The 12,770-nt window shown below is 39.9% G+C and overlaps 1 long non-coding RNA gene across 1 annotated transcript in view; it reads right to left on the bottom strand.

Moving 5' to 3' along the window:
* The window catches only part of LOC129560441 (uncharacterized), a 37,353-nt gene extending 26,881 nt beyond the window's left edge, over window positions 1-10,472 (bottom strand). The window contains exon 1 of the long non-coding RNA XR_008686765.2: window positions 9,893-10,472. This is a non-coding gene — a long non-coding RNA (uncharacterized LOC129560441). The remainder of the gene's footprint in view (window positions 1-9,892) is intronic.
* Between the last annotated feature and the right edge of the window lie 2,298 nt (window positions 10,473-12,770).

The following is a 12,770-nucleotide window of genomic DNA, read 5'->3' as shown; positions in this document are numbered from 1 at the left end:
ATCCTCATTTTAAAAAGAGTGAAATGAGGCAGAGAAAACGAATGTAACGTGCTGGAGGTTACAGTCTAGGTAGTGGTGGAGTTCATGTTCAGACACAGGGAGTCTGTCCCCAGAGTCCACGTTTCCTTTTATTCTCAGAGCTAAAAATTTTAATACTAAGCTAACATGTGTCCTGTAGGCATCTCTCATGATCCCAAATTCCACTTAACATGAATTGACAGGTACACACACAAATATTTATGTATAAGGATGTTCAGCAAACCATTACTTCCAGGAATGGAAATTGGAAACAAACCAAATACTGAGCAATTAGGGATGTATTAAGTGCTCAGTTGAAAAATGGAAAAAAGAAAGCAAAGCACAAAGAAGAAAATGAAATCCCTCATAATCCCTATGCTCTGAAATAACCAGGAAGATATCTCTGTGTTTCTCTTTCCAGCTTTTTTCTGTATTTTGTTTCTGATACAAAATTGGGATCACATTGGATATATTGCTTTATAATTTGACTTTTCTGTGCAGATAGAATTATAAATTCTTTTCAAGCTGTTATTTATTCTTCTATCACTTATTTTAATGGCTTAAATAAGTTCCTTTATTTGCACATATCATGATTTATTTGCACCTTTTATTGTTGGATCTATACTCTTTTAACCATTATTCTATGATGCCTCAGTGGATGGTAACTCATTGATCACTGAAAGTAGTCCAAGCTCTCTAACTTCGAGTTCAAGTTGCCTGATTTGCCCTAACTATTCTAACTTAATCTTCCTGTGTTTCATAATTCACTAACCCTGAATTATAGAATCATTTGTTCTAGAAGTGTAACTGCGTATCTCTTTTAGCACTTGAGCAATTCGTCTTAGGGCATGAATATACCTACCTAATGATCTAGCTATATTCTATGAGACAGAGAACTTCTTGCCGCAGAATTTCTACCTGAATCCTCTTGTTAATTCCACGTGGGAGAATTGTGTCTTACACTTAGTAGATGCTCAATAAGTGTTTATGGGATAAATGAAGGCCTTATGTATTTCCTTTTAACAGTGTAAGATAGTACAAATTCAAATATCTAATGATGGGGGAAAGCTGAGTTTGAACAATTAAAAGGAAAACCATGACAAAAGAGAAAATGTCTGAAAAGAAGCGGAAATATAAATTCTGAAAAACCAGATCTCTTCCTGCCTCTTCCATCTCTCTGTTCAGTATTCCTCCACATTAGTCTAACTTCTCTGAATGGTTTGCTGCTCACAAGCCTACGCTTCTCAGCCTCCATCTCTGAGAGTTTCTGCATCTCTTTGTATTACAGTATATAGCAGATTAGCCGGAGCCCAGCTGGGGCTCAAGGAATGGTTAGTGAATGAATGATAAATGGGTAGACTGCAAGACTTAGGTCCTTGGTCTTGACATTAGCACTATTATTCTCCTATTAACAGATTTTCTTAAAGAGTTCTCCCGGAACCCACAGGAATACACACACACACGTTGTGGTGATTATAATAGAAAAAATATATTTAGCCTTATTAGTAATGCACAGGCTCAGCAAAATGTCAAGTTTTTCTAATTTTGCTAGAATGAAATCAATTTAGTGGAGCAACATAACCTCATGCTAATTAGAAGCTCTAACTGGCATCTTAAGAAAACTGTGAAACATTAAAATCACTTAAAATAGCATTTGAAAAAAATGGGTACATGATCTTTTAAAAACTTTCAACCTGTTGGGATAAAAATAATTGGTATAAAAATGAAAGCTTCTTAAAAAATTGGGATTCAGTTTTAATGTTTGTAAAATGGAGATTGATCTCCTAGGTAAATCTCAGATATTTATATCCTAGGTACAGATTAAAATTAGCTTCGTTTCTATCTTTGTCCACTGTTATACCATCAGAAGGTCAAGGTCTCATCTCTTGGTGGATTTTCAATTCCTGAATCAGGAATTGGGCTACACTAGCCACTAAACAAATACTTGTTGACAGATAATTGAACAAGCTTTGAACACTTTCTGAAAAGGAAGAAAAGGAATTATATCCCAGGATATAAGTGAACCATTTAGGGAATAATGATGAGTTAAACCATATTGACTTTTGCAGAAGGGAATGGTGAGGCCACTTGGAAACACACAATTTGCAAGTTGAATACTGCATTGCTGGTGGAGGGAGTTAGGTAGGGATTCAATGAACCAAGCATCTCTTTGGGAATGGTCACAGACAGTAGAAACAAATAGGTAGAAAATTTTCAAAAACACAGATAATTATTACTACTGATTTTAACTATTCATCCTTGCTGCCCCAAGTCTCTTTCTTTAGTGCATGAATGAAGAAATAAAAAGAGCAGGACCCATAATGACTGAAGAGTGAAAGTGAAAGTCACTCAGTCGTGTCCGACCCTTTGTGACTCCATGAACTACACAGTCCATGGAATTCTCCAGGCCAGAATACTGGAGTGGGTAGCCTTTCCCTTCTCCAGGGGATCTTCCCAACCCAGGGATTGAACCCAGAAGCAAGAACTCAAAAGATAGAGTTTGCAATATCAAAAGATAGAGGATGATGATGACAAAGGCAACAATGCTTATCAACGCTTTATGATCACCTACTATGTAAAAGGGACTTCCTTGATAGCGCAGTTGGTAAAGAATCCACCTGCAATGTGGGAGACCCTGGTTCGATTCCTGGGTTGGGAATATCTGCTGGAGAAGGGATAGGCCACCCACTCCAGTATTCTTGAGCTTCCCTTGAGGCTCAGCTGGTAAAGAATCCACCTGCAATGCGGAAGACCTGGGTTTGATCCCTGGGTTGGGAAGATCCCCTGGAGAAAGGAAAGGCTACCCACTACAATATTCTGGCCTGAAGAATTCCATGGACTGTACAGTCCACAGGGTCGCAAAGAGCTGGACACAACTGAGCAACTTTCACTTTTACTATGTAAAAGACACCTTACATAATGGGGAAGGACATAATGGAAGGAGAGAGGATGATAGATTAAGGGGATTAAATAAGATTATTAAGTAAAGTACCTTGCTGCTGCTGCTAAGTCGCTTCAGTCATGTCCGACTCTGTGCAGCCCCATAGACGGTAGCCCATGAGGCTCCTCTGTCCCTGGGATTCTCCAGGCAAGAACACTGGAGTGGGTTGCCACTTCCTTCTCCAATGCATGAAAGTGAAAAGTGAAAGTGAAGTTGCTCAGTTGTGTCCGACTCTTCGCATCCCACGGACTGCAGCCCACCAGGTTTCTCCATCCATAGGATTTTCCAGGCAAGAGTACTGGAGTGGGTTGCTATTGCCTTCTCAAAGTACCTTGATCTAGTAGGAATCAATCAATATCAAGTCTTCTTTTCACTCATTAGGATCAAACAGACCTCTATTTGAATATAAGTGTACCAATGACTAAGTATATAACTCTTGGCAAGTTGCTTCACCTCTCTGAGCTCAGATTTATTACCTATAAATGGAAAGGAATGCCTAGTTCACAGTACTATTGTGAAGATTTAATGAAATATTAAATACAAAAGTGATTTGTTGGACTTCCCTGGGGGTTTAGTTGTTAAGAATCCACCTGCTAATGCAGGGGACACGGGCTCCATCTCTGGGCTGGGAAGATTCCACATTCTTCAGGGTAACTAAATCTGTGTGCCACAACTACTGAGCTTAGGCTCTAGAGCCTACATGCTGCAACTGCAGAAACCTGTGTGTTCTAGAATCTGTTCTCTGCAATAAGAGATGCCACCGCCGTGAGAAGCCCATGTACCGCAACTAGAGAGTAACTCCCACTTACCAAAGGGTAGAGATAGCCTGCAAGCAGCAATGAAGACCCAGTACAGCCAAAAATAAATAAAATTTAAAAAGAAGTCATATGGCTGCTATCCAAAAGTCTACATGCAATAAATGCTGGAGAGGGTGTGGAGAAAAGGGAACCCTCTTACACTGTTGGTGGGAATGCAAACTAGTACAGCCACTATGGAGATTCCTCAAAAAACTGGAAATAGAACTGCCATATGATCCAGAAATTGCACTCCTGGGCATACACACCGAGGAAACCAGAATTGAGAGACACATGTACTCCAATGTTCATTGCAGCACTGTTTATAATAGCCAGGACATGGAAGCAACCTAGATGTCCATCTGCAGATGAATGGATAAGAAAGCTTTGGTACATATACACAATGGAGTATTTTTCAGCCATCAAAAAGAATGCATTTGAATCAGTTCTAATGAGGTGGATGAAACTGGAGCCTATTATACAGAGTGAAGTAAGCCAGAAAGAAAAACATCAATATAGTATACTAACGCATATATATGGAATTTAGAAAGATGGTAACCTTAACCCTGTATATGAGACTGCAAAAGAGACATAGGTATATAGGACTCTTTGGGACTCTGGGGAGAGGGTGAAGGTGGGATGATTGGGGAGAATGGCATTGTAGCATATATATTATCATATGTGACCAGTCCAGGTTCGATGCATGATACAGGATGCTTGGGGCTGGTGCACGGGGATGACCTGGAGGGAGGATACGGGGAAGAGGGAGGTGCGAGGGGGGTTCAAGAAAGGGAACACATGTACACCCGGGGCAGATTTGTGTCAATGTATGGCAAAACCAACCAATATATTAATGTAAGGTAATTTGCCTCCAATAAAATAAATTTAAAAAAATAGATATAAATAATAAAATACAAAAAATAAAAAGAAGTCATTTGTTAACTGCCACACAAATATGATATTTCAAAGGTTATCTATTCGTATTACTCAACAATTAGATAAGATGTGTGCAAACAAGCATGATGAGTAAGCAGTGGGTATTTGTGTAAGAGTAGGAAGGAGAGCCCACCCCACTCCAGTATTCTTGCCTGGAAAATCCCATGGATGGAGGAGCCTGGTGGGCTGCAGTCCATGGGGTTGCAAAGAGTCGGACACAACTGAGTGACTTCACGTTCACTTTTCACTTTCATCCATTGGAGAAGGAAATGGCAACCCACTCCAGTGTTCTTGCCTGGAGAATCCCAGGGACGGTGGAGCCTAGTGGGCTGACATCTATGGGGTCGCACAGAGTTGGACACGACTGAAGCGACTTAGCAGCAGCAGCAGGAAGGAGAGCCACGTGGTGAAAGCTGAGTAGCTGAGATGAGGGAAGAGAACTAAAGGCTTCCCTGGTGGCTCAGATGGTAAAGAATCCACCTGCAATTCTGGAGACCTGAGTTTGATCCCTGGGTTGGAAAAATCCCCTGGGGAAGGGAAAGGTTACCCACACTCGTATACTTACCTGGAGAATTCAGTGGACAGGGGAGCCTGGCGAGCTACAGTCCATGGGGTCACAAAGAGTCAGACATGACTGAGTAAGTAACACACACACAAGAGAACTAGTGGGGACCATTAGTTTTCTTCCCGCCATTCCTTCCACCTCTGCCCTTGATAACTCAATGATAAGTCATAGGATAGAACCATCCATTCATATCTTAGGTCCCTTGTACTTTGCAGGTTTATCTTTTTTGCCTCAACACAGTGAAATGACTGCCACACCTTGTTGAAATTTTTATCCAAGCCACAGAAGAAAACAATGAAACTGAGTGACTCAGGAAGTAAACCCATGACCTTCGATTCAGGAAACTGGTGCACCAACCAACTCCCAGAGATGGAATATTCTGCACCAGCATCAACAGATGTATAATCAGAGTATACATCAACATCTGCTGCTGCTGCTGCTAAGTCACTTCAGTCATGTCCGACTCTGTGTGACCCCATAGACGGAAGCCCACCAGGCTCCCCCATCCCTGGGATTCTCCAGGCAAGAACACTGGAGTGGGTTGCCATTTACTTCTCCAATGTGTGAAAGTGGAAAGTGAAAAGTGAAAGTGAAGTCGCTCAGTCGTGTCCGACCCTTAGCGACCCCACGGACTGCAGCCTACCAGGCTCCTCCATCCATGGGATTTTCTAGGCAAGAGTACTGGAGTGGCTTGCCATTGCCTTCTCCGTACATCAACATCAACAGAATATAAATCAATATCTCTGCTTTCAACAAAGCCCCCATTATAAACGCAAGTTCATTTACTCTGTATATTCTGGGGGACAAATGCTTGGTGTGTTTAAAAAGGTTATCAGAGAACCAGGAAAATTGCCTTATGCCTTCAAGTAGTGCATGCTTCAGTGGGGGAGTCAGGCTTATTCATGAGAAACTGTATCATATATTTAGAAGAACAGAAAAGGACCCTGGAAGAATGGAGGGATTGCTGAGAAATGAAGTCCTCTCATTTGATCATTACATTCTAGAATACATGTCATGTCCCCTGCAAAGTCATCATTAATTCCTCATAAGAATGATCAACAGATTCATGATTCTCCAGAGAATATACTTTATTATATTATTATAAGGTTTATTTTATTATTGCAAAACTAATACTAATGTACCTTCTTTGTAAAAATTTTTAAAAAATAAAAATAAAGAACCATAAAAACACAGAAAGTTTCATGACCAGAAATGACTGAAATTACACTTTGGGTATTTTTTTCTACGTATTTACTTATTTTACAAAAATAAGATCACACTGTGCCTCTTTGTAGCCTTTTCTTAACTTGATAATGGAGCTGAAGAATCTTCATAAGCATTTGCCTACAAGTTCATTTGAATATCTATTATCAATGTCATGACTCTATTATGATGGTGATGTGGGCTTCGGGATTGTTTCATTTTATTTTTCCTCAGCATCCAGGACAATAATGGATAACAGGATGTTCTTACAATCACAGAACATTAGAGAGCTCAAAGCTCCCTCAGGCATTGTCTAGTTAATTTCCTACTTTGCAGAGGGAAAATTGGGACTCAACATGTAAAATGGATTGCAGTTCAGGTGGTCAGAAAGTTGTAGAGCCAGAATCAGAACCAAGTGACTGGACTGCAAGCACAGAGTCCTTTCATTACAAAGTCCAGACTGAAGGCAAACCCATCATCTGTGAAACAGACATGCAGTGAAAGAAGAGGGTAAACTTTGGCAGGAGAAGTTTGGGGAGGAGAGGTCTCTTGTGGTTTCTTTGGAACTTTCAGTTTTACTTCAAACCCTGAGACCCCAGAGGTTCATAGAGGGGTGAAGTTGCAGCATGAGGTATGGGGAGGAGGCAGCTTGAGGGAGAAACTTATGAGCTCAGGTTTGCAAAACCCAAAGTTGTACAATAGCTCAGCTCCAGCCGACACCCTGGAGGATGCAGCGAAGGCCTAGCAGAGTGTATGGCCACCCAGAGTCTCCATTCTGGTTTCATATTATATCTTATTAATCCTTCAGCACTGGGCTCTGTGAAACCAAAAAACATTTCGGCTTTGCTCATGGTTGGGAATGATTTTTCAGTTTTCATTCTGACAACCCAGGATGTTCTTTACTTCCTGGAATCACTCACCAAGCCTCCTAGCTATGGAGGGAGAAAAGAGGTGCTCTGAAAACTTCAGACCGTGGTCAACAGTGAGTGAAGAGCAAGGAATGCTGGGAGTTCTAGACCTGCTATTGAAATGAAACCATTGTGCCGATTCCTCTTCATAGTTCCGCTGGTGTGATTGACCTGAAATGTACATGTGCTGTGCCACTCCTTGCCTAAAACTTTCCATGGCCTCAGGGAAAAGTTCATGTCCCTTTGTGAAGCATGCAAGACCCTCTACAACTTGACATCTGCCACCTCTGTCTCATCTCTGCCATTCTGTCTTTGGCAACACCAAACTCCCTATGGGTTCCTGTACAGAATCATCGTAGTTTTTCATCCAATTTCTACTTTCCCGAATGCCCTGCCTCTTCTTTCATCTGTGGTTAATCTCACTTAGCTAGATTTTGTATTCTTTGTGTCTATCTGTTTGTGTGTGTGTGTTAGTCGCTCAGTCGTGTCTGACTTTTTGTGACCCCATGGACTATAGCCCACAGGCTCCTCTGTCCATGGAATTCTCCAGGCAAGGGTACTGGAGTGGGTTTCCCTTCCCTTCTCCAAGGGATCTTCCTGACCCAGGGATCGAACCTGGATCTCCTGTGTTATAGGCAGATTCTTTACTGTCTGAGCCACCTAGGAAGCCCTCTGTTTACTTCAATAACCCAAAAATTCTGTAATCTGTGATAATGTCTGAAGTATTCTTGATGGTTTTCTGTCAAATAATTAAACTTTTATCTTAAATCTTATGCTCTCATCTAGGATCAATGTTATATCACCCAGTGACTTGTTCTAGGTGAGATCAAGAGCATTCAGCATGGTTTGGCCATAGACTAATGGCATATTCCAAATCACAGGACACCTGCTAAACAGGCAACATTAATAAAGCAAGGAGCATCAATTTGCCAGACTTGAATCTAAAGAGGATCCCATTGCTTATTTTTCCCAGCTGCAAATTATCTGAATGGCATACACAGTTTTCTCTAGCAGTGCACTTAGAATATTTACTTAAATACTGGCAGTGATAAAATGGTGGGAAAGAAATTGCACATTCATCAAAAGTAGGCGGCCTGATAGAAGTGCATAAACATGGTACTCATCTCAAAATTAAATTACCATGTGTACATGGTTTGGCTTGTCATTTATGTACTTGTATATTTATATACCCATCATCCTTAATCACCTACAAGAATGAATAAGTGCATTTAAGAACAAATGTTTGCAACATAAGCTAATGGTTAATTGAAGATTTCTTCTTGGAGGAGAGAGCTGGAAGACAATAGCAGATTAGACAAAGACTTTTTAAAAAGAACAGCAAGACTTGCTCATACCATCCAGATTAACTTTTACTCATCCTAAAGGAAATTCCTGCTGGGAGATGCCTCAAAATTATTATTTTGAAAGCATGCCATACCCAGCGCAGAGAGACAGCTGAGCGTATCAGAAAGAATTTAGCATTGGGAAACTTCAGGACAACTCCTTGCATAGCCTTTTCTGGGTGTGTGATCATAAGAAATTCATGTAACTTCTTCAAGCCTATTTCCTCAAATTTAATTTGGGGATAATACGGCAGCCTTGCTATTAGATTTGAAAAACACAAAATACATGAGCTTTCGTTGAGGTGCTAATAAAATCTCATTTGCATTAATATGTTATTTTTCTCCTCCCATCTGTATCTTATAAAAATCAAGGTCATAGAATCCAAAAATACTACTGCCACTAATGCTATTAGGTGCTACTATTATGACAATAACAACAACGGCTACTATTAGTTGATAATTACTGAGAATACTTAGACCTGCATTGTTTTAACATTTTACATGAATAAGTTATTTAAGCCTCTTAAAATGCTTCAGAAGTGGCTACTATTATTTTCTCCATTTTATAGGCAAACAACTGGAGACCAGAGAAGTTAAGAAACTTGCCTAAGATCATACAGTTGGTAATTGCAAGACTGGGATTTGAACCCAAGCTTAAACTCCATAGTCCTAGCAGTAAGAATTATGCTTTCTTCCCTGTCTGAAAATAATTGTGGGGCTTCCTGTTGGCTCAGTGATAAAGAATCTACTTGCCAAAGTGCAGGAGACACAGTTCGATACCTGATCAGGGAAAATGCCATGTTCCATAGAGCAACTAAGCCCGTGCAGCACAACTGAGTCTGTGCTCTAGAGCCCAGGAGCCACAACTACTGAAGGCTGCAAGCCCGAGAGCCGATGCTCTGCAACAAGGGAAGCCACCACAATGAGAAGCCCACGCACCGCACCTAGAGAAAAGCCCGTGCAGCAACGGAGATCCAGCACAGCCAAAAAGAAATACATCATCTATTTCTAAAAATTAAAAAAATGAAAATAATAGTAAAATTAACTTACAGTTGGACAGCTCTTCATTTTTTCATAGAGATAATCTCATTTTATCCCTCCAGCAGTCCTTTGAAATAGAGATTACTATCTTTTACAGATAGGAAACTTGGGTCAAAAAGATTAAGGGATTAGACCCAACTCACCTTGCTCCGGCACAGGAAAATCAGATGGACTGCAGACTTCTCCCATCCTGTTTCTGTCTCTATTCTGCTTTTGCAATCACCTCCTCATTGAATATGCCTTCCACAAAGACCCCAGTGGAGTCCTGGTATATTTTTATTTGTTTTGAAAACTCTATTCTCTACCATTCTTTGCGACCCTATCTGTGACACGTGAGACTGTTTCTACAAGCATCACGTGGTTCTGCAGAATTTAGGAGTTACAATGGACTTCCAGCCTAGAATTCATCAGAATTTAAGGGAGTCACCCTGAGAGAGTGAATCCAGTCGAACTGGACCTCTGATGTCAAGGTTACCTCCTCCCCAGACCCTGAGCTCAATGCTCAACCACACTTCCTCTAAGGGAAACACAAGCTCATCCTTAAACAGAGTCTACACTATGTCATTGCTCTCTGCAAATGTTAAGCATGAGCTCTATTCTCTGTTGTCTTCAGTTTCAAACACTCCATAATCTGGCCTTGATTAACCTGCCTCCACCCGCCAGCCTGTTGTCTCCCAGTTATGTCATCTTCCTTTGCACTGACATAGCACCTTGAGCTTAGGATGTTCCTTCAACTAGAACTCTCTCTTTTAACCCTTGTCTTGCCTAACATTGTCTCAAGCTTATATGTGACCTTCCACGACCCCCTAAACCATGCCTCTGCTCTTCCATCTCATGTAATCTCTTTCAAAAAAAGATATTCTACTTATTTTAGCATTTGTTGCATTGTCTTGAGAGTGCCTGTTTAATTGTCCATCTCCTGAAGTATATAATGAGCTCTGTGAGGGCAGCAGATTTTGGTATCTTCTCTAATGTCTGCACATAGTTGCTCAATAAATCACTGTTGATTAAACGCCTCTGAAGTCACCAGATATTGTGAAAGAATTTGACTGATATCCTTTCCTTCTAGACTGTGAGTTTTCTGAAGACATTCTGCCTTATTCAACACTGAGTCTTCAGTGTCTAGTATGGAGAAGGTACTTGGTAAATGAGGAACTGACCAGAATTTCAGATCCTCAAATCCTGCCCTTCAGCCTCTCCATAACCTGCCATGCCTTTTCTGAAATGCCTTGCTCTCCACCAACGCTTCATCTTCCATTTTCTCTTTATTTCTAATGCCTTCATTTGTGGTTTGTTTTATATAATTTGTTGTTGTGTAGTCAGTAAATCATGTCCACCTCTTCAACTCCACGAACTGCAGCACACCAGGCTTCCCTGTCCTTCACTGTCTCCCAGAGTTTGCTCAAACTCATGTCCTTTTGAGTTAGTGTTACATAATTTTAGCAATTGCTTATATTATTTGCTCTCACTTTTCCTGTGTTTTATTTGTTCATATCCCTCCCTTGCTAATGAAAATAAGTGTAAGCATAAATGGAATCATACTTTTTTTGTATGATTATAACTTCTACCCAGCTTCCTTTTCATATTTCAAATATTATATCTCCATCAGTGATAAATACCCACATTTAATAAGCTCTTAAAATGTACTGCTTGAAGGTGTTTTTCAGACCAATTATGTTGACCTGCACAGTAAATGATATTCCAATGGGAAGTAGGCACTGGGGAAACTGAGTCTTAGTAAAGCTATGTCTTATCCAGATGAATGAGAGAAGCAGAATTTGAATTCAGAGCCCATGCTTTCAGTCGTTTCTATCTCTGCACTAGTGATAATTTAGAAAAGAATAGGAACAATAAAAATACTATTAAGGACAGCCATAATTCTGATCTCCTAATACAGGCATCTACTACCACCATTTAGGGACATGGCTTTTCTGTTTCTGCATGTAGTATGCCGCCTCAATGAACATGGCTCATAGCAGGCCCTCAATACATTAGTTACTATTGAGTAATAATTCTGACTTCAGAACACCATCAAATAATGACTTATTACTACATGAGATATAAGGAAACATATGTACTTTATTATATTATTTTTTGACCACACTGTGTGGTATGTAGGATCTCAGTTCCCGCACCAGGGATTGAACCTGTGTCCCCTGCATTGGGAGTGCAGAGCCCTAACCACTGGGCTGCCAGGGAATTTCTACCATACGTATTTTAAAACATCACAGCTTTATTTTTTATTAAATGATAAATGCTCATGATAAAACTGTTTTAAAGAATTTTTTTTAAAGTATGAGCAAGAAATCAGCAAATCACTTCAAAATGCCACCAACAAGAGATAACCAATATTAGCTCTGGAGGATATCATTCCAGACATCCCTGTGCATAGATAGATGGGTTGGAAGTACGTAAAGCTACTTAGGTGGATAAAAGGTTAGTAACTAATTACAGATGATAACGCTTTTTCAAATAAAACGTTACATAATCTCACCTGAATGTAACAAAAGAAAAATAAACTGAAGCGAAACTGAAGAAATTGCTGGAATTTCGATCATGTTTCTTTCTTACTCCTTGGGCAGTGATACTATTTCCTCAAATATATAAGTTACGTTAAAGCAAAAACTTCATGAAACCAAGGAAGTTAGTTTCATTTTTTTTCCCTTTTAATATATGTCTTTCAATTTTTCAGGCAATACTAATTAAAAATAACCTCTTACTATAAAAGATAAAGTGTTTTTTTTTTTTTTTTGAGAAACCTCCATGCTGTTTTCCACAGTGTTATTGATATCACACATCTTTTCATGAACCTGTTGACCATCTGCATTCCCTCTTTGGAAAAATGTCCATCCAGGTTTTCTGCCCATTTTAAAATCAGGTTATTTGTTTTTTTGATGCTGAGTTGTACAAGTTATTTATGTACTTTGGGTATTAACCTCTTGCAAACATTTTCTCCCGTTAAAAACAGAACTACTATATGACCCAGCAATTTCACTCCTGTGTATATATTCAAAGAAAAAA

This window comes from Moschus berezovskii, chromosome 16, assembly GCF_049115385.1.
Source record: "Moschus berezovskii isolate FMDL1 chromosome 16, NW_MosBer_1.0, whole genome shotgun sequence".
Classification (NCBI taxonomy): Eukaryota; Metazoa; Chordata; class Mammalia; order Artiodactyla; family Moschidae; genus Moschus; species Moschus berezovskii.
This window is presented reverse-complemented; position numbering and strand designations above follow the sequence as displayed.